Source organism: Perca flavescens, chromosome 14, assembly GCF_004354835.1.
Source record: "Perca flavescens isolate YP-PL-M2 chromosome 14, PFLA_1.0, whole genome shotgun sequence".
Taxonomy (NCBI): domain Eukaryota; kingdom Metazoa; phylum Chordata; class Actinopteri; order Perciformes; family Percidae; genus Perca; species Perca flavescens.
In genome coordinates this window covers 15,913,609-15,928,935 of record NC_041344.1, presented here as the reverse complement: position 1 = coordinate 15,928,935, position 15,327 = coordinate 15,913,609, and the positions used below count along the sequence as shown (strand labels likewise).

At 39.6% G+C, this 15,327-nt stretch overlaps 1 long non-coding RNA gene across 1 annotated transcript in view; it reads right to left on the bottom strand.

The window, feature by feature from the left end:
• Positions 1 to 15,054, bottom strand: part of LOC114568344 (uncharacterized) — a 114,598-nt gene extending 99,544 nt beyond the window's left edge. The window contains exon 1 of the long non-coding RNA XR_003694269.1: positions 14,775 to 15,054. This is a non-coding gene — a long non-coding RNA (uncharacterized LOC114568344). The remainder of the gene's footprint in view (positions 1 to 14,774) is intronic.
• Positions 15,055 to 15,327: the final 273 nt, after the last annotated feature.

The following is a 15,327-nucleotide window of genomic DNA, read 5'->3' as shown; positions in this document are numbered from 1 at the left end:
ATGGAAACTAAATGCACACTTCCTGCATTACTTCAAATACTAAGTTAGCATGAAATAAAACAAAACATTGAGACCATTCACCAAAGCACTCTGGGTAAAAAAATTCAACACACAAACTGGTTGCTATGGACTCGTCACTAGGCTTCCTCAGTCATTGTATATTTTAGCATATATATATAAAGCTGACGAAGCTGAACCATAGACCGTATATTATATTCCAAAATATATATGTTTATTTTTAAAGCAGATTTTAAAATTACATTGTAACAATTTAACAATTCGCCCTTATGAAATCCAATCGCGGCACGGCTGTCTTGGAACACAATAGACAGACGGTGGTGGAATGCCCTGACACTTAAATTCAACTAAAATGTCTGTTGGGATGCCTCTCCAAACGCAGAAACGAAGCGCAGTCACATAAAACGTTAAGAAAAACGATCCATATTTTGACGTAATCTAATGACACGAAAAAAAAATAATCCACAAAAAGGTAAATGATACAGGGTATCCAGCAAGTCCTACACGCGTCAAATTCATCAGCCAGCTCCAACCAGCTGAATGAGGCCTCTCCACTTCGCCGTTGAAAACAAAGTGGAATAAAACATATAAATTTAAGTCTACACAAAACGTGCAATCAATTAGTAAGCTGACATCAAATGTATATACATGATTTAGGAAACCTTTATTGCAACCTTGGCACGGCAAGATGTGCAGACATAGTGCAACAGTAATTTTAGTTTTTTATGTCCTGCTGCTCCCATCGTCAGCCAGGTAATATTTTTAGTAGTATATTAAATCTGACGTATTACCTACCACCATTTAGTTGTTTTTTGTTATTTAAAATATTTATAAAATATCTGGTCATGCCAGACGTCATTATTCTCATTATATACTCTCATTATACTCATTTTTTAAACAATGCAATTACCCGTTTCAGCCACCAGGGGGGCAGTGCTCCCCCTGCCCCACAGAAAACTCATGGGTCAGACCCATCTGGTAGCGGGGGCCGAGACTGAGAGCTACATGGATAAATATGCACCAAACAAGCCACTTTGAAATTTTGCTGTTTCATGAATACAAAAGTTGTGTGACCCCCCCCCTTCCTAGTCTATACAATTTTGGGTGACCCTCCCCTCAACAAAGAATAAAAAGACATGAACCTCCCCTATTTTCCTCCGGTGGTCCATTCCATAAATACCGAACGGTCGCTTAGTTTATTTCAAATAACGTTAAGTATTGCTAACAACCAGCTAGTTGTCATTGCTACAATGCTAACGTTACTACAATGCCACTAGTTCTAAAACAAAAGATATATAAAAACTCAGCAGGAATACCAACTGCCTGGCCATCCCTCTGCTAGGGCTGCTCGATTATGGAAAGAATCATAATCATGATTATTTTGGTCAATATCGAAATCACGATTATTTTACACGATTACTCATTGACTTTTGGAAAGACAGTTATTGAATTTAAAAAAACAGAGTGAAACCGTTAAATCAACAGTGAAAACACCTTGAACTGTGAAATGTCCCCTTTGCAAACGTATTGTGCAAAATAATTGTTTTTTGGGATCGTTACGAGTAGAAATCGTAATCAAAAAAAAATCGATTAACTGCACAGCCTTACCCTCTGCCAAGCTAGCTGTTAAAAGGAACATGCCGACTTATTGGGACTTCAGCTTATTCACTGTATCCCCCAGAGTTACAGTGGGGGAAATAAGTATTTGACCCCTTGCGGATTTTGCAGGTTTGCCCACTTACAAAGAATGCAAAAATCTACAATTTTAATCATATGTACATTCTAACAGTGAAAGACAGAATCCCAAAGAAAATTCCAGAAAATCACATCATATGAATTTATTAAAATTGATAACCATCTGATGAGGAAAAACAAGTATTTGACCCCCTGGACAAACAGCAAGTATTCTGGCTCCTACAAGCCAGTTAGTCTTTCTTTAAGACACAGTCCCAATCCGAACCAATTATCTACATCAAATATACCTGCCTCACCTCGTTACCTGTATAAAAGACACCTGTGAACACCCAAACAACCAGCATCCAACATCACTACCATGGGCAAGACCAAAGAGCTTTCTACGGACATCAGGGACAAGATTGTTGATCTGCACAAGGCTGGGATGGGCTACAAGAGAATCGGAAAGCAACTTGAGAGAAAAGATAAACTGTCGGTGCAGTTATCAGGAAATGGAAGAAGCACCACACCACCGCCAACCTCCCTCGGTCTGGGCCTCCACACAAGATCTTGCCTCGTGGGGTGTCCCTGATCATGCGAACGGTGAGGAATCATCCCAAAACCACAAGGGGGGAACTGATGAATCAACTGAAGGCAGCTGGGACCACAGTTACAAAAGAAACGGTTGGTAACACACTACGCCGTCATGGATTGAAATCCTGCAGCGCACGCAAGGTCCCCCTGCTCAAGAAGAAACATGTACAGGCCCGCATGAAGTTCGCCATTCACCACCTGGACGACTCAGAAGAGGCTTGGAAGAAGGTGATGTGGTCAGATGAGACCAAAATAGAACTTTTTGGCCTCAACTCAACTCGTCGTGTTTGGAGGGCAAAGAACACCGAGTACAACCCAAAGAACACCATCCCCACCGTCAAGCATGGTGGTGGCAACATCATGCTTTGGGGATGTTTTTCAGCCAGGGGACGGGACAACTCCATCGTATTGAGGGGAGGATGGACGGGCCATGTATCGTGGAATTCTGGACTGACATCTCCTTCCCTCAGTGAGAGAGCTGAAGATGGGTCGAGGATGGGTGTTTCAGCACGACAACGACCCTAAGCACACCACCAAAGCAACAAAAGAGTGGCTGAAGAAGAAGCACATCAAGGTTCTGGAGTGGCCTAGCCAGTCTCCAGACCTGAATCTGATTGAAAATCTTTGGAGGGAGCTTAAAATTCGAGTTGCCAGGCGACAACCTCGGAACCTGAATGATTTGGAGGCTGTCTGCAGGGAGGAGTGGGCCAACATCCCTGCCGAAATGTGCACAAACTTTGTCACCAACTATAAAAACCGTTTGACATCTGTGCTGGCCAATAATGGCTTTTCTACAAAATATTAACATGTTGTTTGTCCAGGGGGTCAAATACTTGTTTTTCCTCATCAGATGGTTATCAATTTTAATAAATTCATATGATGTGATTTTCTGGATTTTTCTTTGGGATTCTGTCTTTCACTGTTAGAATGTACATATGATTAAAATTGTAGATTTTTGCATTCTTTGTAAGTGGGCAAACCTGCAAAATCAGCAAGGGGTCAAATACTTATTTCCCCCACTGTAGATAAGTCCATACATACCCTTCTCATCTCTGTGCGTGTTGTAACTCTGTCAGAGGCACCCAATGCTAGCCTTGCTTAGCATAGATACTGGCCCCAATAAGTGACAAAATAACGCAAACATTTTCCTATTTACATTAAAAAATAACAAGGTCACATGAGACACAGCCATCTTCTAACTGTATACATACTGGGAACTATATTCTCAGAAAGGCGAAGCACTGCTACTTCGGCTACTTGGGCGTAGTGATTTGCTTGCAGCACCTGAGAAGCTCCTTGGTGAGGAGCAGAAAGTTCGACTCGGAGCCAACTTTGGGAGAGTGGTGAACATCGGGCTAGGGGTGTCACGATACCAAAAATTCAGTAGTCGGTGCAAATACCAGTGAAATAATACCATGCTTGATGTCGATTTCGATACCACGGTAAAAAAAAAAAATTCCATGTACTTTAACTTGAAACATGAACTTCTTTATTAAAATATTTGAAAAATATCAAAATGTCATAACAAGACATACAAAACATGACACCACTTTATTTTATTCCAGGAAAAAAATATAAAAGATGTCCTACAAATTGTAGAGAATGAGTTTCAGAAAATTATGAAGTGGTTCAATGCTAATAGATTGTCCCTAAATATCAACAAAACTAAATTTATATTTTGCAGTAAAAGGAAACATGTTGACATGTTATTGTTTATTAATGGATTAGAAATTGAAAGGGCACATGAGATTAAGTTTCTAGGTATTATGATTGACGAACATTTGACATGGAAGTCACATATTGATAATATCAAAGTAAAGGTATCCCAAATAATAGCTGTGCTGCATAAAGTTAAAGATTCTCTAAATAAGAATGCATTGTTTTTGTTGTACAATTCATTGATTATTCCATATCTGACCTACAAACATACATTAATCCAATTTTACTTTTACAGAAAAGAGCGATTAGAGTTACCAGTGGAAGTGGATACAGAGATCCAACTAATCCTTTATTCATACAACTAAAAACACTGTCATTTAATGAATTAGTAGAGTATAACCTTCTAAAACCAATGTATAAAGCCCATCTGGAAAGTTTACCAAATAATTTGCAAAATAGATTCTGTAAGAGGAAAAGTAGATATGAATTAAAAGGTATGAGGTTTTTACAAAACCCAGGTTCCAATCGGCTGTAAAGGAAAAATGTGTCAGTTTGTGGAACAGTCTTGATTGTAGAATTAAAACTTCAAAGTCCATTTATGTGTTTAAGAAGTGTGTTAAATTATCAATGTTGCAGAAATATAATACTGCGGAGTAGCAGATCAACTTTATCGATGTATTTTGTGTTTTGAAGTCTTAGAAAAAGAGACTGCTGCATGAGGCAGCTCAAATGACCTGGAACTGTAAATGATTTTGTGTTGATAAAAAGGGGCAGACATAAGTTTTACTTCTTTCTGCTCCTTTCCATTCATGTTAAATGCTGTTGTTGCATTTGTTTTAAATTAATGAAATACATAAAGGAAAAAGAATTTCAGCTGCCTGGGGAAACCCAGTGTTACACAGGTGGACTGAGGTTGTATATAGAGCCAAACAGGGAAGAAACAACTTCAGTCCACACACCGATTCAAGCACAATGCACTCACACATCCAGAAAGCACATGCTCACAGCCTAAAAGATGTACTGACACAGTGTACACTTTACATTACCACACAAGGTATGTGTACACCTTACATTACCACACAAGGTATGTGTACACACACACACATACACACACACACACAAAGTGTATTAACAGTTTGAGTTAGCTGCAGGTGGGACTAATTGTCTCAACGCAGGTACACTTCTCCCCTTGTTCATCCTTGTTTTTCACCTCCCCTCTCTTCAGCTCCTGTCCTTTCCTCTTCTCCTATTCACGCTCCACCTGTCCTGAACTCCTCCAGTCTTCTCTTTTTCTGTTCCCTCTAAATCTTCTTTTCTAGCTTTCCATTCCATCTGTCAGTCCATCTACAACCTGGCCTGACCTGGCTGAGGACACACATACACACCTCGATTAGGCTGTTACATCGTAGACGGGAAACTCAATATCATTCATTTTTAATTAGAGATTATGGTGAAAGTGGACACCGCTGAGTCTGACTGTCAGCTTTAACAGTTCCAAATTTTAACCGTCCTGTGCAAGAGATTGTCGAAGATGTTAACAGTAACAGAGAGAAAGCCATTATTTCAAGTTTGTGAAACTCTAAACTTATTTGGTGGATCGGATGGTCAATGTTCTTTTCTTTGGTGTATTTAACTCTCATTGCAAATATTAAACTACCACTATTTTCATCAAGAAAAAAACGACTGCTTGGTGTCTCTTGTCCTCCTGCTCTTAAGTGCCACACAAATTTGTTAAGGCCCTACACAGCAACATTATAACCTGTCTGAATATTTTCAAATTGCCAATGTTTAATTTCATTATTACATTTATTTTCTAAAACTTTTGTCTAACAGTTTTCCAATCACTGTTTCAGTGCTTTTAAATACAAATCTAAAAAAGGTATAAGTGATTAATTTAAGGACAGTTACTTTATTTTAAAGGGGTGATAGAATGCAAAACAGATTTTACCCTGTCATAGTTGAATAACAACAGTTCGGTGGGTAAATAGGACATGCATATAAGCTCAAAATCCCATTGACACCCCTTTAATATGAAAATCTCATATTTTGAAACTGCTGCTGAAAACGGGCAAATCTCAACAAAGCTAGTTGCTTACGTAAGCATCTCAAAACCTGTACCTTTGTCACGCCCATTGGTGTATTAAGAGAACGGTTATGCCCCAACATTTACATAGGCTACACAACTGACCTGAGATCAGGTAGTGTTCTGAATCTAGGTCGCGCAGGTCTCTGCTATTCCATTACAAAATAAACGCCTCTTGTCCGCGAGTCTCATTGATAGAGCCGCGGTGAGCTGGAGTCCATCAATGAGAGCTAGCTAGCTTCCTCCTAACTCTGACATTCACAAAAATGCATTCAATTGAAATCCAAAATCTGACAAGTGTTAGCTAAGCTTTGTAAGACCTTGGGGAACCTGTAATATACATGCCGTGACAAAATTCAAACTGTAAATATACTATAGTTATGCTGAAAGTGTAGCTAGCTAGCTGCGATATTTCTCCATTGTATTGAATGTGACATATAACTAGTTAGCTAGCTGCTCCTCCTAACAAGACCCTGAGTTCATAAAAATACCTTTAATTCAAATCGGACACGACGTTAGCTTTGTAAGACATTGGGGTAGCTGTGATATCAGTGCCGTGACAAAATTCAAACTGTAAATATATTATAGTAATGCCGGCAGCTGGCCGCGGAGCCCCATAGTCCAATAATCCACAAAGGGTGACTTTGCGCTGGGTATGGAGCCCAGCAGGCTGCCGCTTTCTCGTCAGACTGTATGGAGCTCCTAAAGTCCGACACGTCTTACCAAATTTGCAATTAGCTATAAATTTTCGTAAAACGGCCCATATTTGAGCTTTATATAGTGGTAACAAAACATTGCTGTGTCTGGAATATGAGATTCTGTCGCATCTCTAATGTGTGTATTGGGGATTCGCTCAATCAATAGCGCGCGTCTCTAATGTGTGTGTATGGCGATTCGCTCAACCAATCAGCGCGCAGCTCCTCATGAACATACCATATTTGGAAGAAAAGCTCTAAATAGGGCCAAAACACAGGGATGCATAAGGGCCAATAAAATATCAACCAGGCCATTTTCAGCTCAACCAATGTTACATTATACCCCATTAGGAGACCATAAGGAACGGTGTGAAATACCCTATATAATCATTTTATCACCCCTTTAACGTCTGGAAAATTAACAATATGATGATGATAGACCATAATATGATCATATCTTATGATAGACCAAAGACACTGTCGAGGTAAAACTGGTTTTATAAGGCAGAAGTGCAATTTCAGTTTAGTATTTTATTTGTGTAAAAGGTATCTAGGAGGACTGTCTCAAACAGAGAGTTGGCTGGTAGACTGGAGGGCAGCAGAGCCTCAGCGGGCAACAAAACAATCTCCTAGAGGAGCTGTGATATGGTCACCATTGTGATTAAAGAGCTCTGACACCTAACGCAGCAGCACAGCAATAAAGGTTTCCTAACTCATGTATATACATTTGATGTCAGCTTACTAATTGATTGCACGTTTTGTGTAGACTTAAATTTATATGTTTTATTCCACTTTGTTTTCAACGGCGAAGTGGAGAGGCCTCATTCAGGTACATTATTTCCATACTAGTCTGGATCAACAATCATTTCCAGGATAATCACTGGAACATCAGGCGCTGCCGGATGTCCCTCAATTTCCACTCCTGTTGTCTAACTCCGCTCTCTTCAGGGAAACAACAAATTTCAAAATGGCAAAGTTTTGAAGAAAATTTGGATCGTGCAATAAGGCATGCCTGCTTCGTTCTTTTGGGGAATGATTGTAAAGATTTACAAAGAATATATTTACGGCATTTACTATCTAACTGGAACGTTTTGGGACCAATTGGCGGGGATTTGCTATGGACAAAATACATACGACGATACACTGGTAAGAGCAAATTAGGTTTAACCATGTATCCAGCTAATTTAAATAGCTCATGTTACTGTATTGTGTAAACAGTTAACTTCATTTAATATTGTATGTGGCGTTTTCTTTTGCAGGGTGCAAATGTTCCACCAAAACAAGTTCCTTCCCGAGATCATTTTGCAGCGCCACCGTCTCTGCGACCAGAGCTTATCACCACCGTAGAGGATTGTGACTGGTTTAAAGAAATGCAAACAAACCAGAGCGTTTTCTCCTATCCTCATTTTTTCTCCTATTCAACTGGATTGTTGTGGTGAAAAGCAAGCAGGCAAAGCTTTGGTTTTCGAAGTCGATCTACATTCCAACCATCGCCTATGGTTATGAGTAGGGCTGTGACGGTATAGATTTTTTCTTACCGCGGTGGAGAAGCAATGTATCACCACGACATGGCAGTTAACCGCAACCCCCGTTACGAGAGTGAAAATGGCAGGGCGCCTTAAGTGAGTGATGTCAACGTAGGGCTGGGCAATATATTGATATCGTGATATGAGACTAGATATCGTCTTAGATTTTGGATATTGTAATATCGTGATATGACATAAGTATTGTCTTTTACTGGTTTATAAAGGCTGCATTACAGTAAAGTGATATACTTTTCTGAACTTACCAAACTGTTCTAGCTGTTCTATTATTTACCTTTTTCCCACTTATACATTATGTCCACATTACTGAGGATTATTCATCTAAAATCTAAGTGTGAAGATATTTTGTTAAAGCCCCAATTGTCAACCCTAGAATATCGCCGCAATATCGATATTGAGGTATTGGTCAAGAATATCGTGACATCTGATTTTCTCCATATTGCCCAGCCCTATGTCAACGCCTGTGTGGTTGCACAAGGAGAGGGAGCAGTGAGAGTAGCATATGAGTGCGGCTGTGAGAAAAAGCGATAGAGCGAGAAAAAAGGGATCGCAAAGATGATGTAAAGTGAGTTAAAAGTGAACAATAAAACAAGCTTCTTGTACCACGTGGCTTTATATGTTGTCAATACTTCCTTACAACATACTGTATGTTGCAGCACAGTGTTTCCAGTACAGCTCGATGTGAGTCATTACTGCGTTTCGCTGTCATTTACAGACTATTCCACAGATAGTTCAGAAAGCTCTACTGTCAATAAATAAAAAAATAAAAAAAATTAAATGTTTGCTGACAATGCCAATGGCAGATGCTTCGCAGCACAGTGGTCTAGCAGCAGAGCTCACAGAGAGAAGAGAGGGTGACTCTGCAGTCCGATAACTTGTTGCTCGCTCTACCAAATATAAGCTGCTCTGTTTTAGGCTACAAAATGTGCATGCAGGCTAACATCACCAGTGTTTTGTCAGGATTAAGCCATAAGCAGAAGGAAACTCCCATAACTGCTAGGCTAATGTACAATGATAAACACTACAGCAGTAACATTAACGTATCCACCTCAGCTGAGAAGAGAGAAATGTCTTTGCTTTCCCTTCCGTATATTACATTGAATGTTAGAAATGTAGAAATAATTCATAAATTGGACAAAAAAACGTCCCATAAATTTGACTGGACTGTGCATCATCTTGTGCAAAGCTGAAGTGACGAGCAACTTAAGTTTTTTTTCTCCAAAATCCCTTGAATATAGGATAGAAGACAGTCGATAAGGATAACTAAAGAATGATTATTGTTTTCATTATATTTCACATCACACATCTGTTCTCCTGTAACTTTCACCAGCAAAAAATTTAATAAAATAAAAAAATAAATGCGGTAAGGCCAGTGATGATATCATCACTGCGGTAGTGTGATATCACCGCTGATGTTGCGGGGATGCGGTTATCGTCACAGCCCTAGTTATGAGCTCTGGGTAGTGCCTGAAAGAATGAAATCACAGAAACAAATGGCCAAAATGAGTTTCCTCCGCAGGGTGGCTGGGCTTATCCTGTGAGATAGGGTAAGGAGAGTACATAAGCGTCAAAAGAAGCCAGTAGTGCTTCGGGCATCCGATTACAATGGCCCTCATTTATGAAACGTGTGTACAATCTAAAATAGGTGTAGGACGGGCATATGCCGATTCCTACGCAAAGCTCGGCATTTATCAATTTGAACGTGAGCGTAGGCTGCAAAAAAATCTCATGTCTGGTCTGAACTCGTGTACGCAAGTTTTTGAGTCAGTGCGGACTTGCGGTGCAGCATATAATTAGTTTAACAGGAGAAGTCATCAGTTTATCACTTATCAGCAATGGCAGATCTGGCTCTTTTATAAGACCTCTATGCGCCGATACAACAGTGCACACGTACGTGCACGGGCCCCGGTGGAGCGCTCCATCTGATTGATTAAGAGCAGATGGCTCTGTCTTGCATCAGCGGGAGGGGGGGCTACTATACACGGCAGAAAAAGTCTGCAACATTGTTTTAGCCTGTGGGGTTCTGCACAACATCACGCAGGAAAACAGGTGGTCATAAATGTAGTGATGGAGCCAGATGACCCGATGCCCAGAGAGCAGTGTCCAGCACAGCCCCAATTGGGGGCTAATGAAGGAGACAGGATATTATTCCATTTCCTGCCTTGACCGAAGTAAAAGAAAAAAAAAAAAAAGAAAACAAACATTTTTCTATTGATGAGTGAGCATTTCTCACTATGTAGTTATAAAATATGCAAAAATGTGTCACTGTTTTATGGATCTCACTACGGTTCAATTTGCCCTCCAGTGGTAAAAGTGGTGAAGTCATGTTTATGACCAATTCTCCAAACACTTGGTAAAAAAACACTTCAAACCATTCTGTGCTACTTTATTGCACTCCTACAAATAATACAGCTAGCAGAGAGAAGCTCAAACTTATTGCCAAGTTACCTTTTAAATGATTTTCCACAGTTCCCTCAAATGCTGTACAGTTCCTATTGATTTGCAGCTTGTGAGAAAATACCTAAAATTATCTATCTGCTTCATTGTACTTGGAAGTGTCTTGGTGTCATCTTTTCACTTCTGTATATGCTGCTGGAAAAACGCTACAAATCTGAGTAGATACAGTATGTTCACATTTTTTTCCCTCTAAATAATTGATTAACGAAACCATAAACGTGATATTTATATACCATTTTTGTTTGGTAATTTATGAATGGGTTAATTGCTTTAGTCCAACTCTGCTTATTCAGTAACCTCTCACTAGAAATCCTCCCAACCAGCCTGTGTGTGAAAATCACAGTAGAAGCAGCTGATTGCCTGGTTGGCTGGTACAGTGATGGATGGTGTAGATGTCTGGTGGTCCATTTTTGGTGGAAAGAGGAAATGAAACATGACACACATTAAAAAATAGGGGGAGACAGAAATGAGATATAAGGTAAACGTATTCACAACTTTGCAAGTAAGCAACTCAAGTAAATGAACATTAAAAAATAAAATCAATAATTAACCTCTTTAATCCTACTTTCACCATCGTCACCACTAACAAAGACATGTTATTTGTTTGCTTTAGACTATTAAGGGCTTTGATATCAGTTACTACTATGACTACTACTACAATATTATGATGATGATGATTCGTATTGTTGTCCCTTTGTCAAAGAGGATCTTCACACAGCTTAATACTTAACTCAAAACAGCATATAAGATTATCAATGACCCCACACATGTCCTGATTACTTTAAGCTGATGCCATCAGGAATTAACCATTACATGTGTGAACAGCCACATAAAAAAAAAAAAAAAAAAAAAGTATGCCCAGTTTACCTTGTGTTAGTCTCGCTTTGCCATACCTTCCTCCACAGCGCTGCAGAGGAGGGTCTGGCGAGTCCACACAGCATTCCGGGATGGGAGAAAAACGTGCTCTGGTTTATTGGCATTTCTTTAAACCAATCACAATCGTCATGGACGGCACTGAGCGCCGCACGGAGCAACGGCGCCCCTGCAAAATAGCCTCATGAAGGAACCTGTTTTGGTAGAACGTGTACGTTCAAAAGTTGTTTTAGTCATGCAACAGAAAACTGATTGGACAGATAGTCTAGCTAGCTGTCTGGATTTACCCTGCAGAGATCTGAGAAAAGGTTAACCATAGTCCTCATAAATCAAATGGAGTTTAAAATGCCAACACAAAGGAGGCCCAAGGCATCGGATATCCGGCTTAAATGAGTGAAATCCAGCGGAATTTCCGTCAGTAACGGAGCAATCCCAGTAGTGGAACGTCAAGGATATAGTCTAACCTTGTGTATACTCTTTTTGACATACTGTGTCTTGTGCTGTTTGACAGCTGCCATTACTTCTTTTGTATTTCAAACTTTTTTTTCATATTTGTATTTCTAGATAGTTTTGTCGTTTATGTGCACATCGTTTATGTGTACATCCATGGTAAAAAGGCATATATTAAAAGATCAATTTTGGGATTTTATTAATCAATATCGGATCACTTAAACAAAGATCGATTTTAATTGAAGAGATTATTTTAACTCAGCCCTAAGTAGTAGAACTACATTTGTGGTAAAAGTATAGTCTTAATGTGTATTTTTAGTAATGTACTTAATGTTGACATTAAGGTAAGAAAAGCAACTCCATTTTCTTTCCCCATTTTGGTCTCTTTAACTCCCTACACATGCTCTTTACACATACAATTTGATATTATGTTTCGGAGACAGGATGCATTACTGGCTAAATTACCAGGAAGTCAAAAAACCAAAAAGGAAACACTGATAGAAAAAGAAATACACGGGACGGATAAAGAAATGAAGAGCAGGCGAACAAGAGAGACTGTACGGCAGGAAAAAAGAAGCCCTTGAATGATGGGATGGCAGTGAGTGAGAAAGTATAAAATGAGAGAAGAATTGAGACAGGAAGAGAAAGACCTCCACCTTTCTATCTCTGTTGTCATCTTGTCTTTACCATTAATTTCCCTCAGTTTCCTTTTTCTCTGGCACTCCCCTCATCCGTCACTCACTTTATCTCCACCTTGCTTCTTCCTAATGCTCTCCCCCTTAACTCCACAAGGATCATTATCATTCCCTGCTTTCTCTTGCTGCTTCATTTAATCACTCTTTAACTCCCTCTGATGCATTTGTTCCCCATTTCTCTTGCCCTACCTCTCTTTCCCTGCCTCATTCACCATCTCTCTCTTTATCTCATTCACTCATTCTCTCTTGCCCCCCCTCCCGTCTTTGTTCGCTTCAGTCATCAGCTCTCTGCTGTATCTCCCTCACTTATTTAAAATGCCTTTAGTGCTAGAGAGATTCTCCGGTCGGTGCTTGGTGGGGGCTTTCATTTTCTTTACAATTCATACCCCTCTCTCTCTGTCATGCAAGCTATTCCATTCGCTTCATAATTTATGTTCCTCCTTTATCTTCCTCTGTCGCTCTCATCTCACCTCTTCATTTTCTGGACATTCTCTGCTTTTTCGTACAGAATTTTCTATTCTTTTCTTTTTTTCCTTAATTACTGAAGTACTCCCATTTTAAAAATCGCTTTCACTCCACAATTGCTTTGTCTCCAATTTCACCTGGCCTCACAATATCTCCAACACTATTATCATGTTTTATTCACACAGCTTTTTTTATTAACATTAACTGAGTTGATTGAACCAACTCGAATCGGCTGTTCTGGAACTGAAAACTCAGAGTTTCCCATCTCAGGGTAAATCAACTCAGAGTTAGGCTCAGAGTTTGTTAAACCTCCTTCCTGAAATGGGCCCCTGCTCCTTTGTTGGTGTTGCGGTTTTCAAATACACAATATAATAAGAGTGCATCCAGCTCAGGTGTTTTAACCACAGACTGTAAATATTAATGGACAGAGCATGTGTGACGTCACCCATTGGTTTGTGGAGATCTGCTATTGGTCGTAGAGTTTGCCGTTACGGGCGCAGCCATCCTGGTTGCGGATGTGACAATTTTAGACGAGAGGGAAGAGTGAGGGAGGAGCCACGTTATGTTCCACACTTTCACTGGCAATCACATCATAGCCACGCCCTAAAACACCCCCTGCTTTATCGCAGATTTTAAAATCAACAAGACCATTATTAAAAAAAATGTACACCATTCTGTGTTGCAGAAAACTTAAAACTAGCGATTGAGACGTTAAAAACTCATTATGAAAATGTTTACTGAGGTAATAAATCAAGTGAGAAGTGTGTTACTTTCTCATAGACTTCTACAGAAACCAACCTCCTTTTGCTACCGCACGTGTCCCCTGCTGGTATTCAGATAAAATGCAGGTTTAAGGCACTTCCGCATTTGCAGCACTTGCAGAATCGGATGCGTTGTCCATTAATATTATACAGTCTATGGTTTTAACCAGCTACAAAAATATCACAGACTATAAATGTTTGTAAAATGCTAAATAGGCTCAGTCTAAAACGTCCTTACCCTAAATGTAGGCTACATGAGGTATACAAAGTTACACAAAACATAAAATAGGTTATTGTGACTTTTTCTCAGATGTCCACATACGAGGGTAGGGACATTTCTAGTTGATGTAAATTAAATCAGCAAGATCAGATAAATAATAGAAACTACCTCAAGGCACCTCACATCATTTCCACCACCCTTTAGTTGTTATGGCAATAATGCCGGATTACAGCAGTGGCAATAACAGATGAATCCAACTGCCAGAAACTGTATGTTTGAGCAAACATGAATATATATAAAATAAATAAAAATAACACTACAAAGCAGCCACACATTGTTCATCAACCCAACAAGAAACCAAGTGGATTTGGCGGTAACAACTGACGGTGTACGAAGACACCGGAGACATCACCTGCATAAAATGTTTGGAACACAACGCCATTAATTCATGCTTTCATTTAGTAATGCCAACTTTGTAAAATGTCACCCCACGCCTGTATGACACACACACAAAACAGTTCTAACAATAACATATGTGTAGGCAACAGTAGTGTTGCCATTTCATTAGCAAATTGGGAAAACTCACCTGTTGCTGTTATCAACGAAGTCGACACGTGCAGCGTACACAAACAAGTTCTGGCTGAACTTCACCCTGCGTGACAATATCCATTTTTCTTCCTCACTTGGGAAACGGTTTCTTTGACGTTGTGTGGCGAAAAATCCAAGCAAAAGTACCAGTTTATCCCACAATAGTCCATTGTTTAACACCACACACAAGGGTAGACAGACGCCAATATTCTCCCAACGCCAACAAGCTCAGCTAATCAGACTAACCAAACTAACCACCTGTCAATCAGCCATCAGAGGTGACGCTGCTGACGAAAGAGCTGTGATCCACGAGCTTTTTCTGTCTGTGATGAAACAATGAAATCATTTCTAAACCGAGTGTTTAACTCCAAAATAAAGAAGATAGAAGTAAAATATAAATAAAAGTAAAGTAATAAAAGTAGGTTCAAACAAGCAGTAAACTGTTTTAGGTTTATAATACCAAGCCCACTAACACAATCAACACATGTTTAAAGCTAGTTACAAATTCAAGATTTTTCTGTACCTAAAATGACTTTACTTTGGACTTGCAT